This window comes from Panthera leo, chromosome A2, assembly GCF_018350215.1.
Source record: "Panthera leo isolate Ple1 chromosome A2, P.leo_Ple1_pat1.1, whole genome shotgun sequence".
NCBI classification, from domain to species: Eukaryota; Metazoa; Chordata; class Mammalia; order Carnivora; family Felidae; genus Panthera; species Panthera leo.
In genome coordinates, this window is record NC_056680.1 from 96,382,276 (window position 1) to 96,398,379 (window position 16,104).

The window sequence follows — 16,104 nt, forward strand, 5'->3', positions numbered from 1 at the left end:
TCCTGCATCTGTTGCACATTTTAAACACATACTAATTGAACCCAGTGGTTACTGAGTGTCACAGAAATATTTACTGTGTTTACCTGCTTGTGGGATTGCTGGGGGCAGCGAGCTGAGGATAAACCCTTAAGTCTGAGAGACAGAGAAGTAATTACCTGTTTGCCTCAAAAGTATATGGAATAAAAATGTGTGGAGTTATTATACTGTCTCCAAGTAATTTTGTTTTCTGATTGACGGGTGTATGATGAAAGAATTAAAATACAAGGTGGAACAGAAGAAAAGTATGTAGAAAATGCCATTTCCACAGCCTCACTCATTGTGCTGTAAGGAAAGGTGGGTCTGACTGCTAGTAACAGTCTTAAGAAACAAAATAATCAAACAAGTGGGACTGAGGCAGTGGCCTTCTCACAGAGGCTTGTGACTATTCAGTTATATGGGATGATAAAGCTAATGATGATCATGATGACGCCAGCAGCTGCTTTTTAGATGCTTATTCCATGCCAAGCCCTACTAACTCACGTCATCTCGAAAATAACTCTGTTGGTAAGTTAGTATTCACCATTGTTTTTTGTTCTTTGTTTTTTGTTTTTTGTTTTTTGTTTTTTGTTTTTACCATCTCTATTTAATCAATGCAGAAATTGAGAGCTATAGAATTAATCCAGGCCACTGGAGCTAGTATTTGAAATAGCCATTCTGACTTGCAAGTCCATATTTTTCAATGCTGTGATACACTGCTTCTATAGCAAGAAATTGAGAGGAAGTAACAAAAACCAAGAAAACCCTCTTAACTCTATGGGCAAATCAGTTGCCTTCTCTTTCTAATTAAAAATGGTATTCTTTCTTGAGCTTGATCAGCCACTTCGTCTTGAGTAATTTGCAGATGTTTGAAAACTCCAGGTCCCATTTACCAGAATTATACCTAATCTGAAAGAAGTCCCATAACCAGTAAAGGAAATTCCAAAGAAACAGCTCTGGAGGTGTTCTGAGCATTTATAGACATGCGGGCAATCAATAATATTTTCTTATTGGCATTACTTTTAGAGAAACTGTATTTATAAACACCAAGGAAAAGCTACACAATATATGTAAAAGTAAACTAAATGCATTAAGTGTGAAAATTGAAAGCTAAAAGAAGAAAATCTAGGTAACAGCTAGTAGAATAAAGCCTTTGAGGTCTTGGTTTAGAGAGTCAGTGCTTTCAAAAAAGATTTGGAAAAAAACCAGAAGCATATGGAAGTTGAGAATTGATAAGTTGGATTACATTAATATTAATTAAATGTTCCACGGACATCCTGGTTAAAGTTAGCAGACAGGTGAGGTGACAGGCTAACAGAAGATATTCTCAATGTCTGAAACTTACAAGATTTCGTTTTTAAAATATGTGAGAGATTTCTTCAAATCTGCTAGTAAAAGACAGTCAGTCCAATTGAAATAAAGAGATAAAAGACATAAATATGCACATGAAAGAAGGGGAAATCCAGGTGGTTAATGCGTGTGTGTGTGTGTAAAATGTGTGTGTATACATATGTGTATATATATGTGTGTGTGTGTGTGTGTGTGTGTATGTGTGTGTATGTATATGTCTATTTACATACATATATATGAAGAAATTTCCTAACTCTTAACAGAAATTCAAAATGTGGTGATTTACTCTTCCATGACCATTATGTTAAAAAAAAAAAAAACCCTGGAGAGTTTGAAAACATAGGCAATGCTTTAGACCAGGGTATGGGGAAGCAAGGATCCTTATCTGAAGTTGGAAGAAAAAACTGGCACAAACATTCTGGGAAGCAATCCAGATATACTAATCTCCATTGATCAACCATTGCTACATTGTAATCCACTTCAAAACCCGGGGACCTACAAGAGCAGGCACTTATTCTTCATGTGATGGAGTGTCTGCTGGAGCTGCTCTGATGATCTCCACTGGGCTCTTGTGAGTCTGCCATTGGGAGTCAACTTACCAAGACTGGGCAGGGTGGGGGGTCTGTTTGAAGCTGAAGGTTCTCTAGTCTGGATTCTCAATACGGGTTGAGCTGAGTTCTCCCCCAGATTTCTTTCATCCTTCTTGGACCATCAGGCTAGCAGAGGGTAGCTGTGGCAGAGGCACAAAAGGGCAAGTGGAAGCTTTGAAGGAGTCTTCATGCCTAGGTTTGAACTAGAACTGGCACATGGTTACTTCTGCCCACAGTCTCTTGGCCAAAACAAGCATATAGTAGTAGGTACACTCCACTTTAAGTGGGAGTATCTGTTAAGTTGTAAGAAAATGAGTGTGGATACAGGGAGGAGCAAAGAACTGGGGCCAGTGGGCCAATAATTCCACTAACCACAATGCCTTATGACTTAGCTGCTATATTTCTTGATATGTATTTCAGAGAAACTCCCCCCTCCCCCACATGTCTACAAGGAAATAAGTGTGAAAAAACAAAAAAAAATTATTGCAAGATTGTTTAAGATAGTAAAGGTGAGCTTCTTAGGAAACCCTCACTGAAGGAGTGAACAAGTAAAATATGGTATAAACCTTCAATGGACTACAATATGACAGTCAGAAGTAATTAATTAGATTTATATATAGCAGCATGGACAGATCTCAGTAACTTAATGTTCACTTTAAAAAGCAATAAAAAGTATGAAAGTCGTCGTATAATGTCACTTATGTAACCTCCACTGTTACATAATAACACTGTATATTTTATTTTATTTTATTTTTAAACTTTATTTATTTATTTTGAGAGAAAGAGTGGGAGAGGGGCAGAGAGAGAGGAAGAGAGAGAGAATCCCAGGCAGGCTCCACTCCATCAGCACAGAGCCCAAAGCGGGGCTCAAACTCACAAACTGCGAGATCATGACTTGAGCTGAGATGAAGAGTCAGACACTTAACTGACTGAGCCACCCAGGTGCCCCAACACTGTATATTTTAAAGGTACACATATAACTGTTAAAGGACATGTGTTAAATAAATAAGAGTGTGTACCAAAGAGAAAGCAAGGAATCGAATTGATTATGGGGAATTTAGACAGAAGAAAAAAATAATAAAACAAAAATGGAGGTTTCTCAATAAACCAAGAATTTAATCCAATCAATTTTGTGCCCCTGTGATTTTTAAACATAAAGGATTTTATAACAAAAGACCCTAAAGGAGAGACTAAAATGAGCATAGCACATTTGGAATACTCATAAAGAAAAAAGTTTTCAGCAGAGTTTTGGAGTTACAGTGGTTTTGGTTTGAGAAAGGATGTTCTAGAGAGGAACATGTCATGGTCAAGGCAGGAACAGGAGAAGGATGTGTGAAAATTGTATGGGGCTTCTGGCAGAAATTTAATGAAAGCTTGACAGGGTGTAACAATAGATGAAAGCATAAGGCAGAGTTTCTTGTAATCTGTCATTGGAGCTTTTGTTTTGATCTTTTCATAGTTTTGGAGGTCTTTGAAAGCACCTGGAAACAATTAAGTGGAGCCTGATAAAAATGAGCCCTTTGGAAGAGAAGTTCTCTGAACACTTGTGTGCTATTCCACTGTCCTTCAGAAATCACAGCTATCAGAGATTCTATAACACTTTTTTGTTCTGAGACACTGATAATAAGAGAAGTCTTCCAAGAGTATTAGGAATTATTCTCTCCCTGGAATATAAAAAAACAACTAACTAACCAACAACAATGACAAAAACAGAACAAAACAAAACCTTTTGTTGGTGTTGTAGGGAACAATATCAGTTGTTCAGCTCACATCAGAAGAAATATTGAGGGGCAGGGACTAGAAATAGACCCTGTGTGGTTCTCTATTTTATCATCTCAAGGTCACCTGGCATGGCCTCTAAAATTATTAACACCTTTTTAAAGTAAAGCCTTCCTCTATTGGAAACATATTTTGGGTTAAAAACGAAATGTACTTTTAGTCACTGTTTAATAAACTGTAAATTGGCAGGGAAAATTATGAAGGGTAATTTTACAATTTATATTATTTAAAATGTCAACATTTTTTAACTCAGTAAATTTAGCCCCAATTTTCTAATTCTTATTTCTAAAGAAATAATTAAATATAAACAAAACATGCATAAAAATTAATCCTAATATGATTATAATAGCAAAAAATGAAAGCTAGCTAAATAAGCAAGAACAAAGTTTAAAGGAGTTGATGGAATGGTACTGAGTCATGAAGAACATCTTTAAAAACATTTGGTAACATGGAAGAAACACTCCAAATACATTGGCATGTGAAAAAGCAAGACATAATTATATACCAAAATTGAGAAAAAATATACTTCAGTATTAACAGTGTTTATCTCTGAATATGGGACTATACATAAAATAATTTCTTGTTTCTTTCTTTTCCAAATTCTCTTAAGCAATTATTTGTCGCCCTTATACAACAAAACAAGTAACACATGTTATTTATAAAATCGTACTGAATAAATAAATAAGTTAAATATTGTGTTAAACTGGTAATTTAAGTCATTCATAATCATTCTCCTTTTTAAAATGTATGTTTGAGTTCCTCCAGGCAGTCCTTAAAAATGGACATTCTAGATATACATCCAGTCATATTTTGGAAAATTTCCAGGAATATTCAAGGCACATATGCTACCTGGATACAGAGGATTTGATTACAAGGAAATGGCTAAATTAGAAGTAAATTTTACATCCTCAAAGAATTGAAGAAAATTGAAAAGGCAGCAAAAGCTGTGTTTTTGCAAAGCATAGTCAAGTACCTTTTTCAAAAGGGTATTTATTCTAATTCATACACCACGCCTCAGGATGGATTCATATTCTAATTCACTGCTCACAGTATCCAGGGCACTTCTCAAGCACCAGGCGTGCGTTGTGGTGTTTTTAATAATTGATAGCTAAATGAAGAATAAGCTCATGCCAGAAATTAAGAGGGCAATTTAAAGAAATGAATAAAGGCTATGAAGGCGAGGACCACAACCTGTTAAATGTTGATCATCTCCTGTTTTCTTATCTTTCCCCCAAGGCTTTGTTGTTGTTTTTTTAAACAAAGTACCCCCAACAACAGTTAATAGTACATTCAGCCATGTAACCACCTGCAGAATTTCTGATTAGCAGGGATCAGAGGACATTTTCATTTGTAGGAACCAATCCGTTTATCCTCAAAATAGAAAAATAAGCCACAAAGTATGACAGACCGCAAACACGGAGTGTTTTTCTTGCTGAAATGATAAATAACAGCAGTCATCTAGTGTGATGTCATCAGATAGGAATGTAAGGCTCAAGACCGCAGTTGGATCATTAAGGTGCTTACGAAGAAGTGAATTTCAATCCCGTATATTCTTTTCCTTGTATGAAGTGTTTCCAAGGCCAAATGTGTGCATCCTTGGGTTCCTTGGAGTATCCCAAAGGAAAAGAATTTAGTCCCGTGGTTTGCTCCATCAACACCACATGCCAAATGCTTCCAAGATTGAGAATGCGCCCTGTGCCCTTCTTACAAAGTTTGCTTCAGGAAGTGATCTCATGTCAAATTACCAATGGATCCAATTTGACAGATACTCCCTGTTCCCAAACAAAAGGAAGAATGTCTCTCCTCACTCTTAGTTGGAAATTACTGGCCAGAAACCATGTGAGGGTGATTGAGTTACTTCATGATCTGTCAGAAGATCTGACATAAAAGAAGATCTGCTTCATGATCTGTCATAAAATCATTCCTTATGATGGGAATATTTGAGTTGCATTTTCACACAAGTTTCCCAAATTGCAAGACTTGCTGAAGAAACACCTACTCATTTACCAAGGACTCAGAAGCCTGGAATGCACAGTGACCCATTCAAACTGGAAGCCGACATTTAGGCTTTGTTTCAAGTAAGTACCAATTCGGACTAGAAGGCATAAAATATTATGTCATAGAGGCCATAAAAAGATCATATGGAAACTTAATAAATAGAAGATGGCGCAGGATCAACTCTGAGGTCTAAAAACTAACTGAGAGTCAGCCATGGCATCTGCAATTTGTTTTTCTTTTTTAGTAAATGGGAATGGAATCACTATATTTGGGGGAGTACAGCAAATATCCTCTGAAATGCCATCTTCATTTTTTCCCCCAACGTTGCCTTGGCATACATTTAGTGTTTACTTCTAGAGTTAAGTTTTGAAGATCATCCAGTGTAGAAAAGCTGAAATGGATTAAGTTTTGACAAATAAGCAGCTGGAGGAGGAAGAGAAGAATTGCCCTGAACAAGAAAAATAAGCAAAGACACAGGGGATGGAATAAGATTTGTTTTCTATTTCTAGTGGAAACAGATAAAAAGAATTTAACTGGCAATCGGAAGGTTTAATTTAGATATCTTGAAGATTTTACAGGTTTGCTAGCTACTAATAATTGCTACTTTTTACTATAAGCTAAATTCTTTAGGTGCATCATAGGTATGAATTTCAACATCACAAATTCAAGTGTGCAGAATATCTGATTTTCTTTATTGCTATAATTGTCAGATCTCTGATCTGAGCATCCAGCCTGCCTCATGTAGGAAACTTAATAGAGTCATTTCTGATTTTTTTTTCTCTTTTCAGTGTGGTGATTTTTTTTTTTGGTCTGTTTATACCTAGAGGGTCAGAAACCCTTCCTTCCAGATTTACTCTCTCTCCTGTCACCCAAAAGCTTACAGAGACAAGACCGGGTACAGACTGCCATGCTCTGGTCCAAACAACTTCTCCCACTTGCCCCAGGGGCTGGCTTTGTCTTCAGCTTCCCAGGATTTCTCCCTGTCTTTAACTGAGCTCTCTACCTCACAGCCTATCGGCAGTGTCCCCATTCAGAAAACTGAGCTGAAACACTCAGCTGGTCCTGGAACACTCCCTGAACTGTTCTGAATTCATGCATTTAATTTTTACTCAAATCCCATCCATTCTTCAGAGCCCCAAATATTTCTTCCTGATCCCCTCACCAGAAGGGATTTTTCTTTTTTGAATTCACAGTGTGCCCCTCTCCTATGGCCTTTATCACCTTCTGTTGGCACATTCAGCTGGCAGACACTAGTACAGGTGGAACCCTTGTTGACTGCTGGCATCTGTGCGATTGGGAGGATGTTCTGATTGACTCTTGGCTGTGTCCTACTGGTTTTTTGTTTTGTCTTGTTTTTGCATTTTTAATTCCACCTCTGCCTTCTGCCCTGGATTATAATTATACCCTTCCTTCTCTCTCCTACTGTAAACTCCTTGAGGAAAGAAATGTTTCAGTTTGGTAGTTCATTCAATGCCTTGCCCATAGTAGGCAATCAAAAATATTTACTAAATGAATCCTTAGATAAAACTAGACTAGGCCACAACATTTTCTTTGGTGTAAGGATGAAAAAGCCAGAGGCATCCTTCATCATTGGCTTATGAATACAGTTTACTTGCCAGCATTACTCTCTTCTGCCTACTCCCTAATGCCTCCTCAAAGTCTCATAATTTTTAATTTGAGAAAAGAACCAGTGGGGTACTTTGGTTTTAATCTGTGGGGAAAAAAATAAAATAAAATAATTCAAACTTTGTTCTTCTACCACTGACAGTTAATAATATCTACTGTCATCACACTGAGCATTTTTAAAAGGCATTTGAGAAATTTATCTTTTCCCTGATTTAACATTACATTTTAATTTCAATTCCCTCTCAGGAGGATTAAAACTCAGCAGCACTTTGTCACTTTTGTGACATTACTTTGAGATAAAAACAGAAATAGTAAATACAGCTTAAGAATGCTTGTAATTCACAAGGACCAGATCCTGAGACTTTCATAAAATGCCAGATTATTATACAGCATCGTTGTGAAAGACTTGGTTTTATTTTCATGACTATTAAGTGAAAATACAATAAAATAAAAATGAGCCCCTCCTGCCCTATTGTAGATACTGAAAGACGATTTTTTTTTTTTAACTTCAGAACACTTAGTTTGTGAGAATAGAGAACAACACAAAACTGTTGAGATGTAGATGTTGGTTGGAGGGTTTGCCCACCTCTATCTAAGAGACTGGTGTTTACACCAGCTTTCTAGAATATAGATTCCATTTCCTGTCTTCACAGAGTTACAGATGAATACGTGAGGTACCCATGAAATCATCTGCAAATTGTTGAAACTATGAATGTTAAATCCACCAATCTGGAGGCCTGCTGTTCAGGCATTCACCAACTTAGCACTAACCTGGGAGTCCTCCGTGTTTATATGGTTATAATTCCTACCACCACTACTGTTTCCTTAATGACTCCCAAAACTCCTGAAGGAGCTGCCAACTCCTGTGTCATCCTCAGTCTCCTGGAGCCCAGTGTTCAGAGGAGCTTTGAACTTGGAGTTTAGGATTTGATAAACTTCAGACAGCTCAATGTCTGGAAGGGGCTGGGCTCTGGATTCAAGTTTACTGTCATGATTCTCAGAGCCTGGAGCACAGTCAAATGCAGATTTTTATTCCTAACACCTGACCTACTGGACTAGACTCTCTAGTGGGTCAGCCTGGGAATCTGCATCTTAAACTCCCTCCTCCTATGATTTTTTTAATTGAAAAAAATCACGATGTTAGAGCTACCGTGTAAATTTCAGATTGCCCACAGTCCCAGAAAAATGAGTTCCCAACATGAATAGCTTTACTGACAATTTCAGTCAAGAAACCAAGGTTGCCTTCCTGAGTAGTGCCTCACCTGAGTAAAAAGCTCATGAAATTTTAAACCTGCACATAGAACAAAATTAAATTTCTGATCTCAATATAATTCACCAACATTTTTGAGGAATATTTAAATGATTCCTTTGTCTCCCAAGATCCCAAGCACAGAAACCCATTCAGCTATTGTTGGACTAGAAAACTCAGGATGACCCAGATGACTATGCATTCATGATGGGGTCTGAGAAGGGGGTGCCTTTGCTCAACTCTGTCAGGTTAAAATTATTCAGACTACTTCTACACAAACAGCACATCTGTAGTGAACATTCCAGTTTTATTTACTGTCAGCAGCCTTGAATGATGATTGCAATAAAAACATATACTCCTGTCTGAAACCAAATAGAAGAGGCTCCTGTTTTTCACTTATCGCTGAAAAATTCTATTTTAGAGAGGAACTGAAAGCTTTTGTTTTTCAAATAGCACATTATAAACATCACTTAGAACATTACCTTATTCATTTTTGTGCAACTAATAGTTTCTTCAAGTTAGTTAGCTGATTGCTAGCAATTAATTAGTAAGGTTAACATTGTTTTTATTGATCAGCCTGACAGCAGTGATTGACAACATTAATATAATTGCTTTATTTCTCAGAAAACCTTACCATGAGAACCAAATAGTAGTAGGAAACAGTTGGGAGGTAAAGAAAAATAGATTATATGCTTTAGATTGGGCCAATTACTTTAACATGCTGCCAGGGCTTTGATAACTGAATTAAGGGCAAAGGCTTTCTACCCTTAGGCAGCTAAGAGCTTGTTTTCTGTCCTTCCCAATACCTCCATGACACTGAATCTCCACAGGGGACAGAGAAGAAGTTGGTCTATGATCTGACATAGGACCCTCCATTACTCTTTCAATTATAATCATGATGAGCAAATAAAGAAATAGTTTGTGACCAAAGTTAGAAAATTCAAAGTTCAGTGGCTACATTTAACATCTTTTCTTATGAAACAAGAGATCAAAAGGGAAGGGAAGACAAGTTTGCTCCACTTTATACCCCCTCTAAAGTTCTAACACAGTTACATATATTCCCTCCTAGTTGTCATTCAGATATGGGATTAATATTGGTGATGTTACAGAATGATCCTGGACCTGGCTACAATATTATTCCCCTAAGTTATTCTTGTTCAAAGATTACTAGGAAGAGAGGGGTTCCGGAAGATGGCGGCGTAGGAGGACGCGGGGCTCACAGCGCGTCCTGCCGATCACTTAGATTCCACCTACACCTGCCTAAAGAACCCAGAAAACCGCCAGAGGATTAGCAGAAGGGAGTCTCCGGAGTCAAGCCCAGACTAGAGGCCCACGGAAGAGGGTAGGAAGGGCGGCGAGGCGGTGCGCGCTCCACGGACTGGCGGGAGGGAGCCGGGGCGGAGGGGCGGCTCGCCGGCCAAGCAGAGCCCCCGAGTCTGGCTGGCAAAAGCGGAGGGGCCGGACAGACTGTGTTCCGACAGCAAGCGCGACTTAGCGTCTGGGAGGTCATAAGTTAACAGCTCTGCTCGGAAAGCGGGAAGGCTGGAGGACAAAGGGAGGGAGAGCTGCTGAGCCCCCGGACGGCAGAGCTCAGCTTGGCGGGGAACAAAGGCGCCAGCGCCATCTCCCCCGCCCATCCCCCAGCCAAAATCCCAAAGGGAACCAGTTCCTGCCAGAGAACTTGCTCGCTCCGCGCAAACACCCAACTCTGTGCTTCTGCGGAGCCAAACCTCCAGCAGCGGATCTGACTCCCTCCCGCTGCCACAGGGCTCCTCCTGAAGTGGATCACCTAAGGAGAAGCGAGCTAAGCCTGCCCCTCCAGCCCCCGTGCACCTTGCCTACCCACCCCAGCTAATACGCCAGATCCCCAGCAACACAAGCCTGGCAGTGTGCAAGTAGCCCAGACGGGACACGCCACCCCACAGTGAATCCCGCCCCTAGGAGAGGGGAAGAGAAGGCACACACCAGTCTGACTGTGGCCCCAGCAGTGGGCTGGGGGCAGACATCGGGTCGGACTGCGGCCCCGCCCACTAACTCCAGTTATACACCACAGCACAGGGGAAGTGCACTGCAGGTCCTCACCACGCCAGGGACTCTCCAAAATGACCAAACGGAAGAATTCCCCTCAGAAGAATCTCCAGGAAATAACAACAGCTAATGAACTGATCAAAAAGGATTTAAATAATATAACAGAAAGTGAATTTAGAATAATAGTCATAAAATTAATCGCTGGGCTTGAAAACAGTATACAGGACAGCAGAGAATCTCTTGCCACAAAGATCGAGGGACTAAGGAACAGTCACGAGGAGCTGAAAAACGCTTTAAACGAATTGCAAAACAAAATGGAATCCACGATGGCTCGGCTTGAAGAGGCAGAGGAGAGAATAGGTGAACTAGAAGATAAAGTTATGGAGAAAGAGGAAGCTGAAAGAAAGAGAGATAAAAAAATCAAGGAGTAAGAGGGGAAAATTAGAGAACTAAGTGATACACTAAAAAAAAATAATATACGCATAATTGGTATCCCAGAGGAGGAAGAGAGAGGGAAGGGTGCTGAAGGGGTACTTGAACAAATTATAGCTGAGAACTTCCCTGAACTGGGGAAGGAAAAAGGCATTGAAATCCAAGAGGCACAGAGAACTCCCTTCAGACGTAACTTGAATCGATCTTCTGCACGACATATCATAGTGAAACTGGCAAAATACAAGGATAAAGAGAAAATTCTGAAAGCAGCAAGGGATAAACGTGCCCTCACATATAAAGGGAGACCTATAAGACTCGTGACTGATCTCTCCTTTGAAACTTGGCAGGCCAGAAAGGCGTGGCACGATATCTACAGTGTGCTAAACAGAAAAAATATGCAGCCGAGAATCCTTTATCCAGCAAGTCTGTCATTTAGAATAGAAGGAGAGATAAAGGTCTTCCCAAACAAACAAAAACTGAAGGAATTTGTCACCACGAAACCAGCCCTACAAGAGATCCTAAGGGGGATCCTGTGAGACAAAGTACCAGAGATATCACTACAAGCATAAAACATACAGACATCACAATGACTCTAAACCCATATCTTTCTATAATAACACTGAATGTAAATGGATTAAATGCGCCAACTAAAAGACATAAGGTATCAGAATGGATAAAAAAACAAGACCCATCTATTTGCTGTCTACAAGAGACTCATTTTAGATCTGAGGACACCTTTAGATTGAGAGTGAGGGGATGGAGAACTATTTATCATGCTCCTGGAAGCCAAAAGAAAGCTGGAGTAGCCATACTTATATCAGACAAACTAGACTTTAAATTAAAGGCTGTAACAAGAGATGAAGAAGGGCATTATATAATAATCACAGGGTCTATCCACCAGGAAGAGCTAACTATTATAAATGTCTATGCGCCAAATACCCGAGCCCCCAGATATATAAAACAATTACTCATAAACATAAGCAACCTTATTGATAAGAATGTGGTCATTGCAGGGGACTTTAACACCCCACTTACAGAAATGGATAGATCATCTAGACACACAGTCAATAAAGAAACAAGGGCCCTGAATGATACATTGGATCAGATGGACTTGACAGATATATTTAGAACTCTGCATCCCAAAGCAACAGAATATACTTTCTTCTCGAGTGCACATGGAACATTCTCCAAGATAGATCATATACTGGGTCACAAAACAGCCCTTCATAAGTTTACAAGAATTGAAATTATACCATGCATACTTTCAGACCACAATGCTATGAAGCTTGAAATCAACCACAGGAAAAAGTCTGGAAAACCTCCAAAAGCATGGAGGTTAAAGAACACCCTACTAACGAATGAGTGGGTCAACCAGGCAATTAGAGAAGAAATTAAAACATATATGGAAACAAACGAAAATGAAAATACAACAATCCAAACGCTTTGGGATGCAGCGAAGGCAGTCCTGAGAGGAAAATACATTGCAATCCAGGCCTATCTCAAGAAACAAGAAAAATCCCAAATACAAAATCTAACAGCACACCTAAAGGAAATAGAAGCAGAACATCAAAGGCAGCCTAAACCCAGCAGAAGAAGAGAAATCATAAAGATCAGAGCAGAAATAAACAATATAGAATCTAAAAAAACTGTAGAGCAGATCAACGAAACCAAGAGTTGGTTTTTTGAAAAAATAAACAAAATTGACAAACCTCTAGCCAGGCTTCTCAAAAAGAAAAGGGAGATGACCCAAATAGATAAAATCATGAATGAAAATGGAATGATTACAACCAATCCCTCAGAGATACAAACAATTATCAGGGAATACTATGAAAAATTATGTGCCAACAAACTGGACAACCTGGAAGAAATGGACAAATTTCTAAACACCCACACTCTTCCAAAACTCAATCAGGAGGAAATAGAAAGCTTGAACAGACCCATCACCAGCGAAGAAATTGAATCGGTTATCAAAAATCTCCCAACAAATAAGAGTCCAGGACCAGATGGCTTCCCAGGGGAGTTCTACCAGACGTTTAAAGCAGAGATAATACCTATCCTTCTCAAGCTATTCCAAGAAATAGAAAGGGAAGGAAAACTTCCAGACTCATTCTATGAAGCCCGTATTACTTTGATTCCTAAACCAGACAGAGACCCAGTAAAAAAAGAGAACTACAGGCCAATATCCCTGATGAATATGGATGCAAAAATTCTTAATAAGATACTAGCAAATCGAATTCAACAGCATATAAAAAGAATTATTCACCATGATCAAGTGGGATTCATTCCTGGGATGCAGGGCTGGTTCAACATTCGCAAATCGATCAACGTGATACATCACATTAACAAAAAAAAAGAGAAGAACCATATGATCCTGTCAATCGATACAGAAAAGGCCTTTGACAAAATCCAGCACCCTTTCTTAATAAAAACCCTTGAGAAAGTCGGGATAGAAGGAACATACTTAAAGATCATAAAGGCCATTTATGAAAAGCCCACAGCTAACATCATCCTCAACGGGGAAAAACTGAGAGCTTTTTCCCTGAGATCAGGAACACGACAGGGATGCCCACTGTCACCGCTGCTGTTTAATATAGTGCTGGAAGTTCTAGCATCAGCAATCAGACAACAAAAGGAAATCAAAGGCATCAAAATTGGCAAAGATGAAGTCAAGCTTTCGCTTTTTGCAGATGACATGATATTATACATGGAAAATCCGATAGACTCCACCAAAAGTCTGCTAGAACTGATACATGAATTCAGCAAAGTTGCAGGATACAAAATCAATGTACAGAAGTCAGTTACATTCTTATACACTAACAATGAAGCAACAGAAAGACAAATGAAGAAACTGATCCCATTCACAATTGCACCAAGAAGCATAAAATACCTAGGAATAAATCTAACCAAAGATGTAAAAGATCTGTATGCTGAAAACTATAGAAAGCTTATGCAGGTAATTGAAGAAGATATAAAGAAATGGAAAGACATTCCCTGCTCATGGATTGGAAGAATAAATATTGTCAAAATGTCAATACTACCCAAAGCTATCTACACATTCAATGCAATCCCAATCAAAATTGCACCAGCATTCTTCTCGAAACTAGAACAAGCAATCCTAAAATTCATATGGAACCACAAAAGGCCCCGAATAGCCAAAGTAATTTTGAAGAAGAAGACCAAAGCAGGAGGCATCACAATCCCAGACTTTAGCCTCTACTGCAAAGCTGTCATCATCAAGACAGCATGGTATTGGCATAAAAACAGACACATAGACCAATGGAATAGAATAGAAACCCCAGAACTAGACCCACAAACGTATGGCCAACTCATCTTTGACAAAGCAGGAAAGAACATCCAATGGAAAAAAGACAGTCTCTTTAACAAATGGTGCTGGGAGAACTGGACAGCAACATGCAGAAGGTTGAAACTAGACCACTTTCTCACACCATTCACAAAAATAAACTCAAAATGGATAAAGGACCTGAATGTGAGACAGGAAACCATCAAAACCTTAGAGGAGAAAGCAGGAAAAGACCTCTCTGACCTCAGCCGTAGCAATCTCTTACTCGGCACATCCCCAAAGGCAAGGGAATTAAAAGCAAAAGTGAATTACTGGGACCTTATGAAGATAAAAAGCTTCTGCACAGCAAAGGAAACAACCAACAAAACTAAAAGGCAACCAACGGAATGGGAAAAGATATTTGCAAATGACACATCGGACAAAGGGCTAGTATCCAAAATCTATAAAGAGCTCACCAAACTCCACACCCGAAAAACAAATAACCCAGTGAAGAAATGGGCAGAAAACATGAATAGACACTTCTCTAAAGAAGACATCCGGATGGCCAACAGGCACATGAAAAGATGTTCAACATCGCTCCTTATCAGGGAAATACAAATCAAAACCACACTCAGATACCACCTCACGCCAGTCAGAGTGGCCAAAATGAAGAAATCAGGAGACTATAGATGCTGGAGAGGATGTGGAGAAACAGGAACCCTCTTGCACTGTTGGTGGGAATGCAAATTGGTGCAGCCGCTCTGGAAAGCAGTGTGGAGGTTCCTCAGAAAATTAAAAATAGACCTACCCTATGACCCAGCAATAGCACTGCTAGGAATTTATCCAAGGGATACAGGAGTACTGATGCATAGGGGCACCTGTACCCCAATGTTTATAGCGGCACTCTCAACAATAGCCAAATTATGGAAAGAGCCTAAATGTCCATCAACTGATGAATGGATAAAGAAACTGTGGTTTATATACACAATGGAATACTACGTGGCAATGAGAAAAAGTGAAATATGGCCTTTTGTAGCAACATGGATGGAACTGGAGAGTGTGATGCTAAGTGAAATAAGCCATACAGAGAAAGACAGATACCATATGGTTTCACTCTTATGTGGATCCTGAGAAACATAACAGAAACCCATGGGGGAGGGGAAGGAAAAAAAAAAAAAAAAAAAAAGAGGTTAGAGTGGGAGAGAGCCAAAGCATTAGAGACTGTTAAAAACTGAGAACAAACTGAGGGTTGATGGGGGGTGGGAGGGAGGGCAGGGTGGGAGGGAGGACAGGGTGGGTGATGGGTATTGAGGAGGGCACCTTTTGGGATGAGCACTGGGTGTTGTATGGAAACCAATTTGACAGTAAATTTCATATATTAAAAAAAAAAAAAAAAAAAAAAAAAAGATTACTAGGAAGAGAAGGTAAAACCTGAGGATCAGTTCCATCTGGTGACTGATCCAGAGTTCCAAGGTTTTCCCTGGGGATTTAACAGAAATCCTTCAGTCCTTTGTTTCTTGACCTTCTCCTACAAAAGGACTAGTTCTTTTTTTTCCCCCGAAATGACTAGTTCTTTATTGTACTCGACCTACCCTTCAATATGACTGTGTTAAACCTTTATAATTACTACAGCTGTTGAAAATTTTAAAGATCATTTTTCTTCTCATTTAAATGATTAGGAAAACAAGTATAGGTTTTGTTTGGATATTTGCTCAGGATGTTATAACTATTCTAAAAGTTGTTCAAATACATGTTTC